This window comes from Mobula birostris, chromosome 14 (genome assembly GCF_030028105.1).
Source record: "Mobula birostris isolate sMobBir1 chromosome 14, sMobBir1.hap1, whole genome shotgun sequence".
Classification (NCBI taxonomy): domain Eukaryota; kingdom Metazoa; phylum Chordata; class Chondrichthyes; order Myliobatiformes; family Myliobatidae; genus Mobula; species Mobula birostris.
The window spans coordinates 95,425,467-95,447,645 of NC_092383.1; the positions used below are offsets into that span (position 1 = coordinate 95,425,467).

Genomic DNA, 22,179 nt, shown 5'->3' on the forward strand with positions numbered 1-22,179 from the left:
CATGCGCACCCCCAGGTACTTGTAGGTTCTCACCACATCCGTGTTCTCAGCATCTATAGTGACAGTACCCTCAAGACCAAGCAACAGAAAGCATGCTTAAGAGGAGCGGTCTCTGGGTTTAGTGGAGCACAGCAAAGGAAGGATGATTTAACAGGTGTGTTTAAAATTCTGAAGAGTCAGGGCAGAGATCAACAGAATCAGGTAAACACAATGACCTGAAACACCAGATACAAGATTAAGTTTGTAGTCTGCACCACTGAATGTGCAGATTTAAGCAAAGATTGGATTGACCATGGAGAACAGATTAGTGAGGTACTTGACAGGACTGGAAAGAGAAGGGAGGTGTTGAACCAGGCCGCACAGTGTGGGTGGAGATTAAGAATCCCAACACTAAATGATGGGGAAAATGAGCTTATCCTGGCAATTAAAAACTGAATGAATTTTAGCAATAAATTAAACGACCTTTGGATTTCATGAGTTCAGATGCCTCCTGAACACAAAAAAAATAATGATTACAAACTCATGCAAATGCCCAGTTAATGTGGTTGTAACCTTTGCTTTGGTAATGTTAAGCAGTTGTCCGAACAGTGTTGTCGGGTACAGGGTTTAAGATGAGAGGGGAAAGATCTAAATAGGATGTAATGGGGCAATGTCTTGACCCAGAGGGTGATGAGAATCTGGAGATGTGCTTGAGACAAGTACATTAACAACATTTAAAAGGCATTTGGTTAAGTGCACAGACATCTGATCTGAGATAGAATCATAGAAAAGTACAGCACAGAAGCAGGCCCTTCAGCCCATCTAGTCCGTGCCAAACTTACTTAAACTGCCTACTCCCATTGACCTGCATCGGGACCATAGCCTCCATACCCCTCCCATCCATGTCTTTTGCCAATCACCTGTCCATCTCTTGGCTCCATCCCTCCCCCTCCTGTCTTCTCCTATCATTTCGGATCTCCCCCTCCCCCTCACACTTTCAACTCTCTTACTAGCTCTTCCTTCAGTTAGTCCTGACGAAGGGTCTCGGCCCAAAACGTCGACTGTACCTCTTCCTAGAGATGCCGCCTGACCTGCTGCGTTCACCAGCAACTTTTATGCGTGTTGCTTGAAATTCCAGCATCTGCAGATTTCCTCGTGTTTGCGAATCCAAAGTTAGATGAGTTGTGGACATCTGGACAAATGCATGGATAGAAAAGGTCCAGAAGGATCTGTCAGACTCAGGCTATAGGGCACCCTGGTCAGCATAGACCAGTAGGACTGAAGGGGCTGTCTCCGTGTTGCGCTACTCCATGACTTTAAGCTAAGATGTGGTGTCAAGCTGCAACCTGGGCTTGGGACCAGGCACCACCTGAGCTCTGGAGCCGGTGGTGAGCCCTGGAGAAAGTGTGGTGCCCACTGCTGCTGGGGTTGGTGTCCAGCTTGGTGGGATTCAGCAATAAAAAGCAGTGGATATGGCCCAGTCCATCTCAGGTAAGGCCCTTTCCACCACTAAGCACACCTGCACAGAACACTGTCGCAGGAAAGCATCGGGGACCCGTCCCGCTCCACCACCGAGGGCATTCTCTCTTCTCGCTGCTGCCATCAGGAAGAAGATACAGGAGCCCAGGACTCACACCATCAGATTCAGGAACGGTTATTAACCCCCAACCATCAGGCTCTGGAATCACAGGGGAGAACTTCACTCAACTTTACTTGCCCTGTCACTGAACTGTTCCCATAACCAATGGACTCACTTTCAAGGTCCCTTCATCTCAAGTTCTTAATACTTATTTATTTATTATTATTATTTCTTTCTTTTTGTATTTGCAGAGTCTCTGTCCTTTGCACTCTGGGTTGAATGCCCAAGTTGGAGTGGTCTTTCATGGATTCTGTTGTGGTTAATATTCTATTATGGATTTATTGAGTATGTCCACAAGAAAATGAATCTCAGGGTTATCTGTGGTGACATATTTGTACTTTGAACTTTGAAACTGAGTATAGTAGATGGGCATGTTGAAGCTGTACAAGAAGCTGGTGAGGTCACACTTGTACTGTTTTGGTCAGCTTGTAATTGTTCATCCTTTTTGTTTTTTTTAAACGATTGTAAGACCCTGCTGGGTATGAGGAGCATCGAGTGCTGCAAGTCTACCCCATCAACGAGTTGATCGATAGTGGAGGAGCTGGACTATGTTGCCACCTGTTGAAGTCTGCGTGCAGTCTAATAAGCGATGCCAGTGATTGTCTTCGATTATTTTATTCTGCTCATAAGACCATAATACATAGGAGCAGAACTAGGCCATTTGGCCCATCGAGTCTGCGCGGCCATTCAATCGTGGCTGATCCTTTTTTTCTATCTCCTCCTCAACCCCAGTTCCTGGCCTTCTGCCCATAACCTTTGATGCCATGTCCAATCAAGAACCTATCAATCTCTGCCTTAAATACACCCAACAACCTGACCTCCACAGCTGCTTGTGGCAAGAAATTCCACAACTTCACCACCCTTTGGCTAAAGGTATTTCTCCGCATCTCTGTTTTGAAAGGGCACCCCTCTACCCTGAGGCTGTGCCCTCTTGTTCTAGACTGTCCCATCATGGGAAACATCCTTTCCACATCTACTCTGTCCAGGCCTTTCAACATTCGAGAGGTTTCAACGAGATCCTCTCTCATCCTTCTGAATTCCAGCAAGTACAGACCCAAAGCCATCAAATGTTCCTCATATGATAACTCTTTCATTCCTGGAATCATCCTTGTGAACCTCCTCTGGACCCTCTCCAATGACAACACATATTTTCTAGGATGAGGGGCCCAAAATTATTCACAATACTCAAGGTGAGGCCTCACCAGTGCCTTATAAAGCCTCAGCATTACATCCTTGCTCTTGTATTCTAGACCTCTTGAAATGAATGCTAACATGGCATCTGCCTTCCTCACCACCGACTCAACCTGCAAGTTAACCTTCAGGGTGTTCTGCACAAGGATTCCCAAGTCCCTCTGCATCTCAGATTCCTGGATTTTCTCCCTGTTTAGAAAATAGTCCGCACATTTATTTCTAGTACCAAAGTGCACGACTGTGCATTTTCCAACATTGTATTTCATTTGCCACTTTCTTTCCCATTCTCCTAATCTGTGTAAGTGCTTTGCATCTTACCTGTTTCCTCAACACTACCTGCCCCACCACCAATCTTCGTATCATCTGCAAACTTGGCAACAAAGCCATCTATTCCATCATCTGAATCATTTATATACAGCTTAAAAAGAAGTGGTCCCAACACCGACCCCTACGGAACACCACTAGTCACTGGCAGCCAACCAGAAAAGAATCCTTCTATTGCCTCTTTCTATCATGGAATCTGAATCCAGGAATTGATACCTAATCCAGGAATCTGAGATGCAGAGGGACTTGGGAGTCCTTGTGCAGAACACCCTGAAGGTTAACCCGCAGGTTGAGTCAGTGGTGAGGAAGGCAAATGCCATGTTAGCATTCTACCTATCAGCCAGTGCTCTAAACTTTCCTGTAATACTGTGGGCTCTTAACTTGGTAAGCAGCCTCATGTTTCAAAGGTTCCAAAGCTAAATTTAATGTCAGAGAAATGTATAGAATATACATCCTGAATTTTTCTTCACAGCCATCCACAAAAACAGAGGAGTGCCCCAAAGAAAGAATGACAGTTAAATGTTAGAACCCCAAAGTCCCTCCCAGCTCCCCTCCCTCCCATGCGCAAGCGGCAGGGAGCACAATCCCCCCTCCCCCCGCCGGCAAAGAAAAGCATCAGCACCGTCACCGAGCACTCAAGCGTGAGCAAAGCAACAGGAAAGCCACAGACTTGCAGTACTCCAAAGACCACGCACTCACCCGATATTCAACATACCACAGGTTCTCTCTCTCCCTAATAAGGGAGAAAGAGATGTCTCCGTTTCACAGCGAGGGGGAGACATAACAAACAGCTCGCTAGTTTACGATGTTAAAAATCGATGTTTATGATGTGTGGCACCTTGTCAAAGGTCTTCTGAAAGTCTAGATATACAACATCCACTACATCCCCTTTATCTATCCTACTTATAATCTCCTCAAGGAATTCTAAAAGGTTCGTCAGGCAGGATTTTCCCTGAAGGAAACCATGCTGACTTTGTATTATCTTGTCCTGTGTCACCAAGTACTCCATCACCTCATCCTTAACAACTGACTCCAACATCTTCCCGACCACTAAGGTCAGGCTATCTGGTCTATAATTTCCTTTTTGCTGCCTTCCTCCTTTCTTAAAAAGTGGTGTGACATTTGCAATTTTCCAGTCACCTGGCACCATGCCAGAGTCCAATGATTTTTGAAAGGTCATTTCTAAAGCCATCATAATCTCTAAAGCTACGCCTTTCAGAACCCTAGGGTGCAATTCCTCTGGTGCAGGTCACTTATGTACCTTCAGGTCTTTCAGCCTTTTGAGCACCTTCTCTCTTATAACAGTATCTGCACCCACTTCTCTTCCTTCACACACGACAACATCAGGCTTACTGCTAGTGTCTTCCTCAGTGAAGATGGACTCAAAATACACATTTAGTTCATCAGCCATCTCCTTGTCCCTCATTATTATTCCTCCTGCCTCATTTTCTAGCAGTCCTATATCCATTCTCATTTCTCTTTTATTTTTAACATACTTCAAAAAACTTTTACTATCCGCTTTGATATTACTTGTTAGCTTGCTTTCATATTTAATCTTTTCCCTTCTAATGATCTTTTTTAGTTGCTCTCTGTAGGTTTTCAAAAACTTCCTAATCCTCTAGCTTCTCACTAATGATTGCTTTATTGTTTGCCCTTTGTTTTGCTTTTACAATAGCTTTGACTTCCCTTGTCAGCCATGGTTGTACTATTTTACCATTTGAGTAGTTCTTAGGATAACTCCTCTCTCATACCACTGCAATTTCCCTTACTCCACTGAAATACTGTTATATCAGACTTTACTTTTTCCCTATCAAATTTAAAGTTGAATACAATCATATTGTGATCACTGCCTCCTAAGTGTTCTTTTACCTTAAGCTCCCTAATCGCTTCCGGTTCATTACATAACACCCCAATCCAGTATAGCTGATCCCCTAGTAGGCTCAACTACAAACCACTCTAAAAAGCTATCTCTTGGACATTCAACAAACTCACTCTTTTGAGATCCATTACCAATCTGATTTTCCCAATCGACCTGCATGTTAAAATCTCCCATGGCCACCATAACATTGCCCTTTTGACTCGCCTTTTCTATTTCCTGTTGTAATCTGTGGTCCAACTCCCAGCCACTGTTGGGAGGCCTGTATATAACTGCCATCAGGGTCATTTTACCCTTGCAGTTTCTTAACTCAACCCACAAGGATTCAACATCTGCCGATCCTATGTCACATCTTTCTACTGATTTGATACTGTACCAGTAGAGCCACACCATCCCCTCTGCCTACCTTCCTATCCCTCTGATAGACCTGTTGGATATGTAGAACACTGCAAGTCCTGTCCACTGGTTTGTTGGCATGACTGATGGCGGAGGCGCTGTGTGGCGTTGGGTGTGGGCCCTTCATGCCGCAGAGTCATCCGTTGGCATGATGTGTATGCTGGGAAGGGGTCTGGCCCCTCCCATTGGTGCTGCCCTCCAGTGTTTGCTCGGTGGATGACTGCGAGCTTGTTCTTGCTGACAACATTATCAATCTACAAGACCTGGGCTAGATTATATACATTTTTGTGTGACTGTATGTTTACTCCATTTTATATGTGTTTTATGGGCCTTGTGCTGTGTGTAACTGTTGTACTGTGTTCTGCACCCTGCTTTTTCATCTGGCTCTATTCCTGGGTATTTATGTAGAATTAGTCAGCTCTATCATGGCTACTAGCCTCTGTGTTATCCAAGACATCTTCAAGGAGCAGTGCCTTAGGATGGCGGCATCCCCACCACCCAGGACAGGCCCTCTTCTCACTGTTACCATCGGAAGGAGGAACAGGAGCCTGAAGACAAACAGTCAGTGATTCAGGAACAGCTTCTTCCCCTCTGCCATCAGATTCCTGAATGGACATTGAACCCATGAACATTACCTCACTAATGTGTTTATTTTTGTTATCTTGCATTACCTATTTTAACTCCAATGTAATAGACACACACACACACACACACACACACACACATATATACATAAAGTAACAGTTTTTTTCTCTATATTTATTTCTCATGTATTGCATTGTATTGCTGCTGTAAATTTAACAAATTTCACGACATGCCAGTGATATTAAATCTGATTCTGATTCTGGTATGGTTGAACGACAATTAAACTTGAAAGATGTGATTACATTGGAAAGAGTACAGAAAGTTATGGGGGAAGGTTGGCCAGGCTGGGTCTTCATTCATGAGTGGAGGCGGAACACAGGAGGAACAGGAACAGCTTCCTCCCTTGCCGAACAGTCCATGAACACCAACTCATCATTCCTTTCATTTATTTATTTTATAATTTACAGTAATTACGTGATTGCTCTCTCCTGCTACCAGAAAACGATAAATTTCACATCATACAAGTCAGTGATTCTGAATGAAGGCTGGTTTTTATTGGTGTTTCAAATTAGAACAGGTGTATAATATGAGCAACTACCCCAGGAAGTCGAGTCCAAAGCTAGGGGACATGGCTTTAGGGTGAGAGGAGGACATTTTTTCTTAGATTATGAGAACACTCAGTCCTCTTTTATTGTCATTTAGAAATGCATACATGCATTAAGAAATGATACAATGTTTCTCCAGAGTGATATCACAGAAAACAGGACAGAAACAGGACAGACCAAAGACTAACACTGACAGAACCACATAATTATAACATATAGTTACAGCAGTGCAAAGCAATACCATAATTTGATAAAGAACAGACCATGGGCACAGTAAAAAAAGTCTCAAAGTCCCCGAGTCGATTGACTCCCGAGTCCCCAATAGCAGGCGGCAAAAGGGAGAAACTCCCTGCCATAAACCTCCAGGCGCTGTCAACTTGCCGATGCCTTGGAAGCAGCCGACCACAGCTGACACTGAGTCCATCCGTCCGAAAACTCGTGAGTTTCTGACCAGCATCTCCGATACAGCCTCCCGAGCGCCTTCGACCTCTCCCCGGCCGCTGAAACACGCAAAGCCGAGGATTTCAGGGCCTTCAGCTCCGGAGATTCCGGTTACCACACAATAGCAGTGATAGCAAAGCAGTCATTTCAGAAGTTTTCCAGATGTTCCGCTATGCACTCACGTCTGTCTCCATCAAATCAGGATTGTGCACGGTCCCCTACTTGACAGATAACAGATATTCATCACCGAAGTGGCCGCGCGTGCTGCCGTCGCACCGCCATCTTCTCCCCCCTCCCGGGAGGATTTAAAAGGGAAGTGGGGTGCCATGGTAGTGTAGCGGTTAGCGTGACACTACTACAGCTCGAGGTACGCGAGTGTAGGGTTCAGTCTGGCATCCTCTGTAGGCAGGCTTGTACGTTCCTTCCTGTGACCATGGGTTTCCCCCCACAGTCCAGAGGCAGACCGGTTCGGAGGTCAGTTGGTCACATGTCTTTGCCGGCAAAGTAAGACCATAAGACTGTACGATAGGAGCAGAATCAAGCCATTCGACTCATCCCCACCAGTCTGCCCCACCATTTCATCATGGCCAATCCATTTCCCTCTCAATCCCATTCCACTGCCTTCTTTCCATAAGCTCTCACGCTCAGCTACAATAGGGATATTATACAAATTTGGATACAATAGGGTCCTTTAAGACCTTCTTAGGTAGGGACATGGAGCTTAGAAAAATAGAGGGCTCTGCGCTAGGGAAATTCCAGGCAGTTTCTAGAGTAGGTTACATGGTCGGCACAAAACTGTGGGCCGAAGGGCCTGTAATGTGCTGTAGATTTTCTGTATGTTCTATGGCTAATCAACATTCAACTTAAATGCACCCAGTGACCTGGCCTCAACAGCTGTCTGTGGCAACGAAATCCACAGATTCACCACTTTCTAGCTCAAGAAGTTCCTCCTCATCTCCGTCTAAAGGGAAATCTTTCTATTTAGAGGCTGTGCCCTCTGGTACTTGACTCTCTCTCCAAAGGAAATGCTCTACACTAATTATCCTCTCATCCCAGTGTTTGAAAATACCTCACTTGTCAAGACAGAGGCTGCTGAAGAAAACTAAATCCCCAAAATCAATTAAAACTGCGTAGACACTGGAAGGCACTGTGCCATTTCCAGAGCTGTGTATCTGAAATTACTTCATGGACAGAATTTATTGTTACCAGCTGCAGGGCTGGCATAGAAAGAATCTGTTTCCACAGTCAAAACAAATTCAACGATTAGAAGGCAGGGTTGAACTTTGTTCACCAAACACATGACAAATATTGGTGGTGGAAAATAATGAAACATTAATTCTTAAAACCCTCTTGGGAGTCAGTCTGAATTAGAATAATCCACAGACTGTAACAATAGACAATTCCCCAGTCACCGCAGATTTTCCAGATCGGTCACCAATTCTCCAGTGACCACACACCCACAAACCCTGACCAGTGACCGATTTCCCAGTGTCTGCGCGCGCGCGCACACACACACACACTCTCTCACACACACACACACACACACACACACACTCTCACACACACACACTCCCTGACCAGTGACCAATTCCCCAGTGTCTACACACAGACACACACACACACTCACACGCACTCTCCCCATCAGTGAGCCTCACTCAGTGACTACAGACACTCTAGCTTTGAGGAAATAAACAAACACAATTAGTCTACACTTGTAAAGACAGGGGCTTATTAAGTCCCTGGCTTTGCTAGGGGGTTGGCCCTGTCTAACCAACCTTGTGTGTTGTTGTGTTGAACACTATGGCACTGGAATATGTGGCAACACTCGCAGGCTGCCCCCAACGCTTCCTTGGGTGTGTTGGCTGTTAACACGACTGACACATTTCACTGTATGTTTCAATGCATGTGTGATAAATAAATCAGAATCTATCTGATTGAATTTTTAAGGAGGTAATGAACTGTACTAAGAAGGGGTCGTGTCATATTCTGCAGTGGGAGAATTCTGTCTGACTCCACACACACTGTGTACATACATCTACTGATGCCTCTGGACACATCTTCAGTGATGTTCCTGGAATCATCGGGTGTTTCGGGTCTTTCAACATCATACAACCTCCTCCAGGTGACCCAGCCGGGGCTGATCAGACCCCAGCTTGTGTCCAGATGGCTAGCTACTTATGACTCCATGGCTCCCCTCTTTTGAGCCACAGCCATCTTGAGGTCCTCTCTGCCGCATCGGTGGTACTGCGGATGGCTCTCCTCTTCCTCTCTCCCTCGATGCCCAAAATGCTGAAGGCTCTAGCTAAGGAACGGGCTACGAATCCCCTACAACCAACCTCCACTGGGAGACACCTCACTCTCCATAATTGTTGTCATGGCTTGCAGCTTCCTATCAACTCCTCCCTTCGCCGTTGCCTCCAGAATTTGGTTAACATCTTCATCAAACTGCTTCCACAGTGAAGTCATGATAGCTGCAGGCTATTTGATCCGCCTTCTGTTAGACTTGATGTTAGAGGGATTAGTTTGCAACACTTGGAGGTTCCGGGCACCATGGGGTGACTCTGGGCCTGGCCCCTCCTTTGTCTCACCAGGTTGGACACCTGTGCGTTGTGCTGCTCCTGCTCCCACCAAACACTTCATCCTCGCTTGGTGGATCTTCAAGCCACGAACGTTCTTGCAGTTTTTGCCACATGCACACTGCTTCCTCATCGTCGTTTGTTCATTACCTGGGTCTGATGCCATTATGTCCATCCGACTGGGGTGCTCATCCTCTCCCCCTCTCGGGCACCCCACACCTTACAAACAGGACTATTTCATACACCCTAGAGGATCATAGGGGTCTCCCTACCATCCATCAGGGACATTTATCAGCAGTGCTGTGTACCATAAGACTTAGGAGAAGAATTAGGCCATTCAGCCCATTGAGTCTGTTCTGCCATCCCATCACAGTTGAACCTGGATCCCACTCAACCCCATATACCTGCCTTCTCGCCATATCCTTTGATGCTCTGACGATCAGGAAATGATCCACTTCCGCCTTAAACATATCCATGGACTTGGCCTTCACCACAGCCTGTGGCAGAGCATTCCACAGATTCACTACTCACTGGCTAAAACATTTCCTCCTCACCTCTGTTCTAAAAGGTCGCTCCTCAATTTTGAGGCTGTGCCCTCTAATTCTGGATACCCCCACCGTAGGAAACATCCTCTCCACATCCACCCTATTTAGTCCTTTCAACATTCCGTAGGCTTCAATGAGATTCTTCCAAATTCCAGTGAGTACAGGCCCAAGACTGCCAAACGCTCCTCATATGTTAACCCCTTCACTCCCGGAATCATCCTTGTGAACCTCCTCTGGACTCTTCAATAATAATACATCCTTTTTGAGATATGGGGCCCAAAACTGTTGACAATCCTTTGTGCGGCCTGATTAGTGTCTTATACAGCTTCAGCATTATCTCATTGCTTTTATATTCTATTCCCCTTGATATAAATGCCAACATTGCATTTGCCTTCTTTACCACAGACTCAACCTGTAAATTAACCTTCCGGTAATCTTGCACAAGGACTCCAAACTCCCTCAGCACTTCTGATGTTTGAAACTTCTTCCCATTTAGATAATATTCTGCACTATTGTTCCTTTTACCAAAATGCATTATCACACATTTCTCAACAGTGTATTCCATCTGCCACATTTTTGCCCATTCTTCTAATTTGTCTAAGTCCTGCTGCAATCGCATTGCTTCCTCAGCACTACCTACCCCTCCACCTTTCTTTGTATCATCCACAAACTTTGCCACAAAGCCATGAATTCCATTATCTAAATCAATGACAAACAATGTGAAAAGCAGTGGTCCCCGTACTGACCCCTGAGGAACACCACTGGTCACTGGCGGCCAACCAGAAAAAGCCTCTTTTATTCCCACTCGCTGCCTCCTGCCTGTCAGCCATTCCCCTTCCATGTCAGTATCTTTCCTGTAACGCCACAGGATTTTATCTTGTTAAGCAGCCTCATGTGTGACACCTTATCAGAGGATAGGAGAAGACTCGATGGGCCGAATGGCCTACTCCTGCTCCTTTGTCTTGCCTTGTGATCAGATGCCTTCTGAAAATCTAAATAAATGACATCCACTGCCTCTCCTTTGTCCACCCTACTTGTTAAGCCCTCGAAGAACTCTAACAGATTTGTCAAGCAAGATTTCCCTTTACATAGAACATAGCATTGCACAGCACAGTACAGGCCCTTTGGCCCACAGTGTTGTGCCGACCCTCAAACCCTGCCTCCCATATAAACCCCCACCTTAAATTCCTCCATATACCTGTCTAGTAGTCTCTTAAATTTCACTAGTGTATCTGCTTCCACCACTGACTCAGGCAGTGCATTCCACGCACCAACCACTCTCTGAGTAAAAAACCTTCCTCTCATATCCCCCTTGAACTTCCCACCCCTTACCTTAAAGCCATGTCCTCTTGTATTGAGCAGTGGTGCCCTGGGGAAGAGGCGCTGGCTATCCACTCTATCTATTCCTCTTATTATGTTGTACACCTCTATCATGTGTCCTCTCATCCTCCTCTCTCCAAAGAGTAAAGCCCTAGCTCCCTTAATCTCTGATCATAATCCATACTCTCTAAACCAGGTAGCATCCTGGTAAATCTCCTCTGTACCCTTTCCAATGCTTCCACAACCTTCCTATAGTGTGGTGATCAGAACTGGACACAGTACTCCAAGTGTGGCCTAACCAGAGTTTTATAGAGCTGCATCATTAACTCACGACTCTTAAAACTCTATCCCTCGACTTATGAAAGCTAACACTCAATAAGCTTTCTTGATTACCCTATCGACTTGTGAGGCAACTTTCAGGGATCTGTGGACATGTACCCCCAGATCCCTCTGCTCCTCCACACTACCAAGTATCTTGCCATTTACTTTGTACTCTGCCTTGGAGTTTGTCCTTCCAAAGTGTACCTTATATTCTCTTTCCTTTACAGAAGCCATGCTGATTTTGACTTATTTTATCATTAGTCTCAAAGCCTCATCCTTGATAATAGACTCCAACACTTTCCCAACCACTGAAGTTAGGCTAAATAGCCTATAATTTCCTCTCTTTTGCCTTCCTCCCTTCTTAAAGAGTGGAGAGACATCTGCATTTTTCCAGTCCTCTGAGACCATGTCAGAATCAAGTGATTCTTGAAAGATTGACTAATGCATCTGTTTTCTCTTCAGCAACCTCTCTCAGGACTCTGGGATGTAGTCCATCTGGTCCAGGTGACATATCCACCTTTGAGTTTGCCTAGCACTTTTTCCTTTGTAAAGCAATGGCACTCACTCCTGCTCCCTGACACTTCTGAACCTCTGGCACACTGCTAGTGTCTTCCACAGTGAAGACTGATGCAAAAGTACCCATTAAGTTCATCTGCCATTTCTTTGTCCCCCATTACTACTCACCAGCATAATTTTCCGGTGGTCCAATATCAACTCTCACCTCCCTTTTACTCTTTATATAACTGAAAAAACTTTTAGTATCCTGCTTTATATAGTTGACTAATTTGCCCTCATATTTCATCTTTTCCCTTCTTATAGCTTTTTTAAGTTGCCTTTTGTTGGATTTTCAAAGTTTCCCAATCATCCAACATCCCACTCACTTTTGCTACCTTATATTCCCTTTCCTTGGCTTTTATGCAGTCCTTAACTTCCCTTGTCAGCCACGGCTGCCTACCCCTGCCATTTGAGAACTCCTTCTTCTATGGGACACACCTATCCTGCACCTTGTGAACTATTCCCAAAAACTTCAGACATCTCTGCTCTGCTATCAACTCTGCCAGTATCCTCCTCCAATCCATCAGGGCAAGCTCCTCTCTCATGCCTCTGTAATTCCCTTTATTCCACTGCGATAGTGATATAACTGACTTATGCTTCTCCCTCTCAAACTGCAGTTTGAACTCAACCATATTACGATCACTGTCTCCTAAAGGTTTCTTTACATTGAGCTCCCTAATAAGATCACGGTTATTACACAACACCCAATCCAAGATTCCCTTTCCCTGAGTAGGCTCAAGCACAAGCAGTTCTAAAAAGTCATCTTGCAGACATTCAACAAATTCCCTCTCTTGCGATCCGACACCAACCTGATTTTCCCAATACCCTTGGAAGTTGAAGTACCCCATTACAATTATGTCAATACCCTTATCACATGCCCTTTCCAGCTCCTTTTATAATCTCAACCCCATATCTTAGCTACTATTTGGAGGCCTACATATATGATTCCCATGTTTTTTTACTGTTAGTTTCTTAACTCCACCCACAACGATTCAATATTCTCTGACCCTATGTCACATCTTTCTAAGGATGTAATTCCATCTCTTACTAACAGAGCCACACCACCGCCTATACCTTCTTCCCTGTCCTTTTGATACAAAGTATGCCCTTTGATATTAAGCTGCCAACTACGGCCTTCTTTCAGCCACGACTCAGTGATGCCCACAACGTCATACCAACCAATCTCTAATTGTGCCATGAGTTTGTCCACCTTATTCCGAATGCTGAGAACATTTAAATACAGCACCTTCAGTCCTGCATTCTTTGCCCTTTTGAATTATGTGGGGCCCTTAGCATTATTTAAGGATCCCACCCATCCATCCAGCATCGTCTTTGACATTCTACCATCAGGCAGGAGATCCCAATGCATAACGACAAAAACAGTCAGGATGGGAAACAGCTACTTCTCTCAGGCCATAAGGCTTCCGAGCTCCCTGCTACATCATATTTGAAGAGTCACCAGACAATTTGTACTGTACCATACAATATTTAATTTATGCACTTTACTTTGTTTATCTATGTGTAATTCATTTATAGATTTACCTTTCCAAGTTATTGTGTGTTATGTGTACTACTGTATTTTAGGCCCTGGTTGCAGAAACATTGTCTCGTTTGACAGTATACATGCATAGAGTTAAATGACAATAAGTTCGACTTGACTTGACTTAATGGTACCTCAGTATCAAGAAACAGAATAATTTCCAATCCCACTTAGTGCCTAAAGAGTTAAGTTTTATCACCATGTTCTCCCAACACAGACCCTGAGATTGTCTTTTGTCCATTAATGGCTGAAATCAAAGCGATGAAATGTTTCCCATCGTGATGTTTAGAATCATTTCAATAGTTAACGTTTAAAGCAAAATAGCAATGCAATACTCTCTGACAGGGTGGGGAGATCAGTGAGCATGCCAGCTTGAGGATTATCAGTAGGTTCCTGCTTCCTCTGAACAGCAGGCACCCAGATTGCAGAGACTTCCCACTAGTGCTCAGGCACACAGTCAGTGATTCAGGAACAGCCTGTCCCCTCTGCCATCAGATTTCTGAATGGACATTGAACCCATGAACACCACCTCACTACTGTTCGATTTCTACTTTTGGACTACTTATTTAATTTAATGATTTTACATATAAAATAACTTGAAGTTTTTTATTATTATGCATTGCATTATTGCATTGTACTTATGCCACAAAACAACACATTTCATGACATATGCTGGTGATATTAAACATGATTCTGATTCTGACTCCATCTACATCTGTAACCCAACATTGTTACTGAGGTTAACAGAGAACCTCTGTATTAAATAAAATGGGAATTTTTCCTTATTGCAAATGGACAGTGAACCCATGAACACAACCTCACTATTTTATCTATGATGCATTGCAATACACTGCTGCTCCAAAACAACAAATTTCACGACACATGACAGTGACATTAAACCTGATTCTGAAGTACTTCTGTGCAATTTTAACAGCCAATGATTGCCATAGCAACCCTGACTTCACAGCTCGCCGATCATGCGATTAGCAAAAGCCCAAATGACACTATGGGGCGTAGTTTTTTTTTGCATTCCAAGTTAAATCTCAAATTGGGCAAAAGGTCCCAACTTAGACAAGTGTGCAGCATTATGGCTGGACCAGCTCTCCACAGGCAGCGTCCCAAATCAAAAATTAAGACTGCTGTTGGTAGTGAAAATCTCGGCCCACCGGGTAACACTGATCAGTTAGGGCAATGGCAGATGGAATTTGATCCTGATAAGTTTGAGGTGATAGGATTTGGGGAGACCAATAAAGGCAGAACATACATAATCAATGGTGGTGTTCCAAATTGCTTTATCACAATCAGATTTAGCAAGTTCAAGTCTGTTGCCGTCTGACTACATGCATACAACCAGATGAAAAACAACTGTTTCTTAAAAGTCCCAAATGGTTTTGCCACAACCACCACCACCACAGTGAGTGCATTCCAGGCACCCACCACTCTAAAGCAAACTTGCCCCTCACATCTCCTTTGAAATTATCACCTGCCACCTCAGGGTATTAGATGGTAACATATACATACTCTGATAATAAACTTACTTTGAACTTCTAAACCTCTATCAGATCTCCACTCAGCCTCCGCTGCTCCAGAGAAAACAACCCAGGTTTGTCCACCCTCTCATTATAGCACGTGTCCTCTGAACCAGACAGCATCCTGGTAAACCTCTTCTGCACACTCTCCAAAGCCTCGACGCCCTTCCTATAATGGGGCGACCAGAATTGAATGCAATACTCCAGGTGCAGCCTAGCTAAAAGTGTTGTAAAGTTGTAAGATCACTTCCTGACCTTTGAACTCAATACCTTGACCAGTGAAGATGAGAATGCTATAGGCCCTTTTATCCACCCATACGCTATGATGCTGATGAATAGTGAAAACTTTGTGTTGCATGCCATCTGTACAGATGTCGTGGTATGTTGGACAACAGATCTTCCCTTTACTGTTGTAGACAAGACCATAAGTTTACAAGCAGAATGGGGCCACTTGGCCCATCGTGACTGTTCCACCATTCCATCATGTCTGATTTACTATCCCTCTCAACCCCATTCTCCTGCCTTCTCCCCATAACTTTTGACGGCCTTATCAACCTCTGTTCTAAATATACTCAATGAATTGATCTCCACATCCGTCTGTGGCAGTGAATTCCACAGACTCAGCACCTTCTGGCTGAAGAAATTCCTCCTCATCTCTGTTTTAAATGGACGTGCTTCTACTTTGAAGCTCAGTCCTAGACTCCCCCACTATAGCAAACATCCTCTCCACATCCACTCTATCTGTGTCCTCTGGTCCTAGACTCCCCCACTGTAGGAAACATCCTCTCCACATCCACTCTATCTGTGTCCTCTGGTCCTAGACTCCCCTAGTGTAGGAAACATCCTCTCCACGTCCACTCTATCTGTGTCCTCTGGTCCTAGACTCCCCCACTATAGGAAATATCCTCTCCACGTCCACTCTATCTGTGTCCTCTGGTCCTAGACTCCCCCAGTATAGGAAACATCCTCTCCACGTCCACTCTATCTGTGCCCTCTGGTCCTAGACTCCCCCAGTGTAGGAAACATCCTCTCCACATCCACTCTATCAAGGCCTGTCACCATTTGATAGGTTTCAATGAGGTCTCCCCTATTCTTCTGACTTCCAGTGAATACAGGCCCAGAGCCATCAAACACTCTTCATATAACAAGCCATTTAATCCTGGAATCATTTTCATGAACCTCGTTTGAACCCTCTCCAGATTCAGCACATCCTTTCTAAGATAAGGGGCTCAAACCTGCTCACAATACTCCAAGTGAGTCTCACCAGTGCTTTATAATGTTTCAACATTACACCCTTGTTTTTACATTCTAGTCCTCTTGAAATGAATGCCAACATTGCATTTGCCTTCCTCACCACAGACTCAAATTGCAATTTAACCTTTAGGGAATCCTGCACAAGGATTCCCAAATCCCTTTGTATCTCAGATTTTTGTTGTAGCCCCCCCGGCCACCCTCAGGGTCGCTCGGCTCGCTGTCGTCCAGGGAAACAGCCTCGGCCCCGCCAAACTGGGTAATTAGTTTGTGTGGATGCTGTGTGATGTACCCCACCCCGCCCACATAACAGACAATACACCAGATACGATTAAATGATTTACAGTTTAAAGATATTACTGGAACTATATAATTAAAAGAGAATAAAATATAAAAGGAAAATAAAAGGCGCCACACTTATCAAAGTTCAAGCTCTTTGTGCACAAAACAGTTGGAGCTCAAGGACCTTCTTCTTCACCCTGTGACCCCTCGGACCACCTCGATCGGCCGCCTGGGACCAACAACGGTGGCCGACCAGATGCTCCATACGAGTCCATCTCCGTCTCCGTCTCCTCGCCGAACATCCCGCTCGGGGTCCGACCCCGTTAGCGGGCTCACACCACCTCGTCCATCCTCTGTCTCGCTCTCCCGCCTTCTGCCCCCAAAACCCCCTCGCAAACAGTATCTTCAAATACACCAAAATCATAACAACTATCCCAATTGGTTAATAACGTATTTTTTATCACCCTCTAAACCACAACAAGCTGTTAGCGCAAACTTTCTCAGCGTTTAACACAACAAAGCCGCATTCCCCAGATTAACGTAACAAAGACGCCATTTTAATCAGCCTCCGCAGTAACATAAAAATCGAAACCCCCTTACATTGTATTTTCTCTCTATTTACAAAATTGTTAACCCTTTTTCTTCCACCGAAGTGCATGACCATACACTTGCCGACACTCTATTCCACCAGCCACTTCTTTGCCCATCTGTCTAAGTCCTTCTGTAGCCTCTCTACTTCCTCCAAACTATCTGTCCCTCCACCTATCTTCATATCATCTGCAAATTTTGCAACAAAGCCATCAATTCCATCATCCAAATCATTAACATGTAGCACAAAAAGAATAGGTCCTATCACAGACCCCTGTGGAACACCCTAGTCACTGGCAGCCAGTCAGAAAAGGCTCCCTTTATTCCCACTCTTTGCCTCCTGCCAATCAGCCACAGCTTTGTCTATGCTAGAATCTTCTCTGTAATACCATCGGCTCATAGCTTGTGTTGCGCCTTATCAAAGGCCTTTTGAAATTCCGTGTACACAACATCAATCAATTTTCCTTCATCTATCCTGCTTGTTATTTCTTCAAAGAATTCCAACAGATTTGTCAGGGAAGATTTTCCCTTGAGGAAACCATGCTGACTACAACCTTCCAAGTACCCTGAGACCCCATCCTTAATAATTGACTCCAACATCTTCCCACCAACTGAGGTCAGACAAACTGGCCCATAATTTCTTCCTTCTGTCTCTCTCCTTTCTTGAAGAGTGGAGTGACATTTGCAATTTTCCAGTCTTCTGGCAGCATTCCACAATCTAGTGATTCCTGAAAGATCATTACTAATGCCTCGATGATCTCTTCAGCCACCTCATTCAGAACTCTGGGTGTACACCATCTGGTCCAGGTGACCATCTACCTTCAGACCTTTCAGTTTCCGAAGAACCTTCTGTCTAGTTATGGTAACTTCACACACTTCATGCCTCCTGACACCTGGAACTTCCACCATGAAGATTAATGCAAAATATTTATTCAGTTGGTCTGATATTTCATTGACCCCCATTACTACCTTTCCAGCATCATTTTCTAGCGGTCCAATATCCACTCTCCCCTCTCTTTTACACTTTATGTATCAGAAGAAACTTTTGGTATCCCCTTTAATATCATTGGCTAGCTTACTTTTGTATTCCATTTTTACCTTCTTAATAACTGTTTTAGTTGCCTTCTGTTGGTTTTTAAAAGCTTCCTAATCCTCTACCCACAAAATTTTGCTCTATTATATGCCCCCTCTTTGGCTTTTATGTTGGCTTTGCCTTCTCTTGTTAGCCATGGTTGTGTCATCTTTCCTTTAGAATACTTCCTCCACTTTGGGATGTATATATCCCGTTCCTACGGAATTGCTTCCAGAAATTCCAGCCATTGCTGCTCTGCCGTCATCCTTGCCAGTGTTCTTTTCCAATCAACTCTGACCACCTCCTCTCTCGTGCCTCTGTGATTTCTTTTACTCCACTGTAATACTGATACATCTGACTTTAGCTTCTCCTTCTCAAATTGATCATTTTATGATCACTTGCCCAGACTTCTAGATTTGCTCCCCATTTACGAAATAATCTTCTCTTTATTCCTTTGAACAAAGTGCATCACCATACACTTCCTGACACTGTATTCCATCTGCCACTTCTTTGCCCATTCTCCTGATCTGCCTGAGTCCTTTTGCAAACTCCCTGCTTTCTCAACTCAATACTACCTGCCCCTCCACCTATCTTTGTACCATCTGCAAACTTGGCCACAAAGGCACCAATATCATCACCCAAACTATTGACATGTAATGTGAGATAGAAGCTCCAGCAGAACAACAAGATATTTAAATCAAGCTTGAACTCCCTGTGGTTGACAGGAATCTAGATCAAGTCTATATTTAGAATCAGCCCATAACTAAGCTGCCTGCAGTCATGCCCTTCTCGGAGAGGAGGTGGTACGGTTGGAAGTGAAAGAGAGTGCTGTAGCTATCAGAGTTTACATCTGCCTTGCTGTTGACACTAATCACGAAGAGATCTCACTTCCATCCTAGAAAGACTGCTACCCCTGCGTGCAGGTTGCTAACCAGGATATATACATGAACCTTGGGGAGGAACAGGGACTTATTTTCTTGTGTGCAATAGTATTTATGCTATGTGTGCCTTGCGCTGTCTGTGACTGTTGGTACTGTGTCTTGCACCTTGGCACCACACACAAAATGCTGGAGGAACTCAGCAGGTCAGGCAGCATCTATGGCTAAGAGTGAACAGTTGACATTTCGGGGTGAGATTCTTCTTCAGGCCCTGGAGGAATGCTGTTTTGTTTGGCTGTATTCATATGTACGGTTGAATGACAATTAAACTTCAACTTGAACAGAACTGGCACTCTTTCTTATGAACTCACCATTTAACATCCACCTGGATCAGTGAGATTACCGAACCTGAGCTCACAGAAGACAATCTGTGGGAAGGAAGGACAGATTTAAGGCTCTAGGCCATCCTTTATTCGGTTAGGTGTTTCATTTTGCATGTCAATATTGTTTGGTATAAATAGTGAGGACAATTAAAACACCGCTTGATCGTAAGTAAATCAGAAAAACATAGAATCAAAAATCAAAGAAACACAAGCACACAAACAGGCCCTTCGGCCCATCGAGTTCCACCCATTTACACTCATCTCCTTATTTATTCACCCACATTCCCAACCATCCTGGATTTCGGCTAAACTGTGGGCAGTTTACAGCGGGGCAAATAGCCTACCAACCCGTATGTCTGTGGGATGAGGGAGGATAGCAAAGGAGGGAGAAGGTGCAAACTCCACCGAGACATGAGTGATGTAGCACTGGATTGAACTGAACTTGAGCTGAACTGAATATGCCTGGACTGTTTCAATTGTGTGTTTTATATTCTGTGTTTTTCACTCTTTCTTGCTGCTTGCTCGATTTGTTTTTTTTTATGCATAGGGTTGGGGAGGAGTTTGATGTTTTGCTTTGGAAAGGTTCCAGGGTTTTCCTTGTTTTGTGGCTGTCGGTTGGAAGATGAATCGCATACACTCCATACATACTGTGATAATAAAGGTACTTTGAACTTTGACATCACCAGAGACGAGAATCGAACCCAGTCATTGGTGCTCAGAGGCAGTGGCTCAACCACTGGCCCGAAATTCCTTCAATGTTCTGACAAAGAGAACTGATTTTGCTGACTGTCTCTCCCTCCACAGATGCTGCTTGACCTGCAAAGTGTTCCCAATATTCTCTGTTTTTTCCTCAGGTTTCCAGCATCTGCAGTTTTTAAAAAAAAAAAAATTCACTGCATGCCCAGTTGCTGAGACAGGGGACTTGGTCTGTCGATCTACCATTCAGTACCCTTTCTGTGAGCCATGACAAACTCCCACCACTCCCCACATGGTTCCTTCCGCAGATCCTCCTCAGAGCATCTCCAGAGCTGTATAACCGTGGGAGTTCCAGCAACAGTGTTCCCTTACTCCCATTGGGCAATGTCCCCAAACAAGTGCAAAGACTGAAGCTACCTGTGATTAACTACCGTCCTAACAGTGCAATAACATTTACCCTGGTCACCCCAATTCCTACCCACTGTCACCCCAATCCCTACCTACTTCCTGTCTGGCGACACCTCACTGGCAGAGATCTGCCCATCACATCTGTGTGTGAGCTCGGTGCTGTTCCATTGATTCATTGTGACAGGTGCAATTTTTCATTGTTTCTATTAGGATTATTATTCTATGATGGATTTATTGACTATGCCCACAAGGAAATGGATCTCAGGGTTGTATATATATATATATATATATATACACACACTTTGATAATAAATTTACTTTGAACGAACCTCGTTCTTATTATACATTGCTATTTATATTTATATTTGCATGGTGTGTTGTCTTCTGCACTCTGGTTGATCTTTCACTGATCCTGTTATAGTTACTATTCTATAGATTTGCTGAGTATGCCCACAGAAAAATTAATCTCAGCGTTGTATCTGGTGACATAGATGTACTTTGATAGTAAATTTACTTTGAACTGTGAGCTGTGGTGCCCAGATGTGGTACCTGAAGTGTAAGGAGACAGGTCAGGGCCACCAGCCCCTCCTGTCCGAACTCTGCTCTCCTCGCATGGGTCCTTTGTCTGCACTGCCGTCACACCTGCCCGGACTCACCTGTCCAAACCCACACTCACCTGTCCTCTAACACCTACCCACCCCCTTCGCGCACTCACCTGTCCCTTTTTCATCACTCACTACACCCCACAGCCACACACTCAGCTGTCCTACATCTGCTCGACCTCCCCCTACACTCACTCACCTGAACTATATAATCTGCTTGACCTCCCCCCTGCAGACACACTCTCACCTGCCCTACAACATCTGTTCACCAGACCCCACAGACTCACACTCACCTGTCCCCGTCCGCACCCAACACGCACCTGTTTCCCTCGGAACTCCGCCCTCTCTCGCTCCCATTCAAAAATTTGAGACAGTCGCGCAGCCCAGTGACGTCAGACGCACGATGACGCAGGGTAACAGTCCTGCGGCGGCTCGTGGCTGTGACGCACTTTCAAAACAGAAACACTGCGGCTGCCATGGAAACCCGGGGCCGCGGGGGATAGACTGGCGGAAGTTACCGCTGTTCCCTCCTGTCCTTCTCAAATCCCCCACCTCCGTCCGTCCTGCACCCTCCGCTCTACCCTTCTTACACCTTCC

At 44.7% G+C, this 22,179-nt stretch overlaps 1 long non-coding RNA gene across 1 annotated transcript in view; it reads right to left on the minus strand.

Annotated features, from left to right (window-relative positions):
- LOC140209569 (uncharacterized) overlaps window positions 1–21,935 on the minus strand; it is a 59,370-nt gene extending 37,435 nt beyond the window's left edge. The window contains exons 1-2 of the long non-coding RNA XR_011889016.1: window positions 21,876–21,935; window positions 19,865–19,921 (exon numbers count right to left, since the gene is read on the minus strand). This is a non-coding gene — a long non-coding RNA (uncharacterized lncRNA). The remainder of the gene's footprint in view (window positions 1–19,864; window positions 19,922–21,875) is intronic.
- Between the last annotated feature and the right edge of the window lie 244 nt (window positions 21,936–22,179).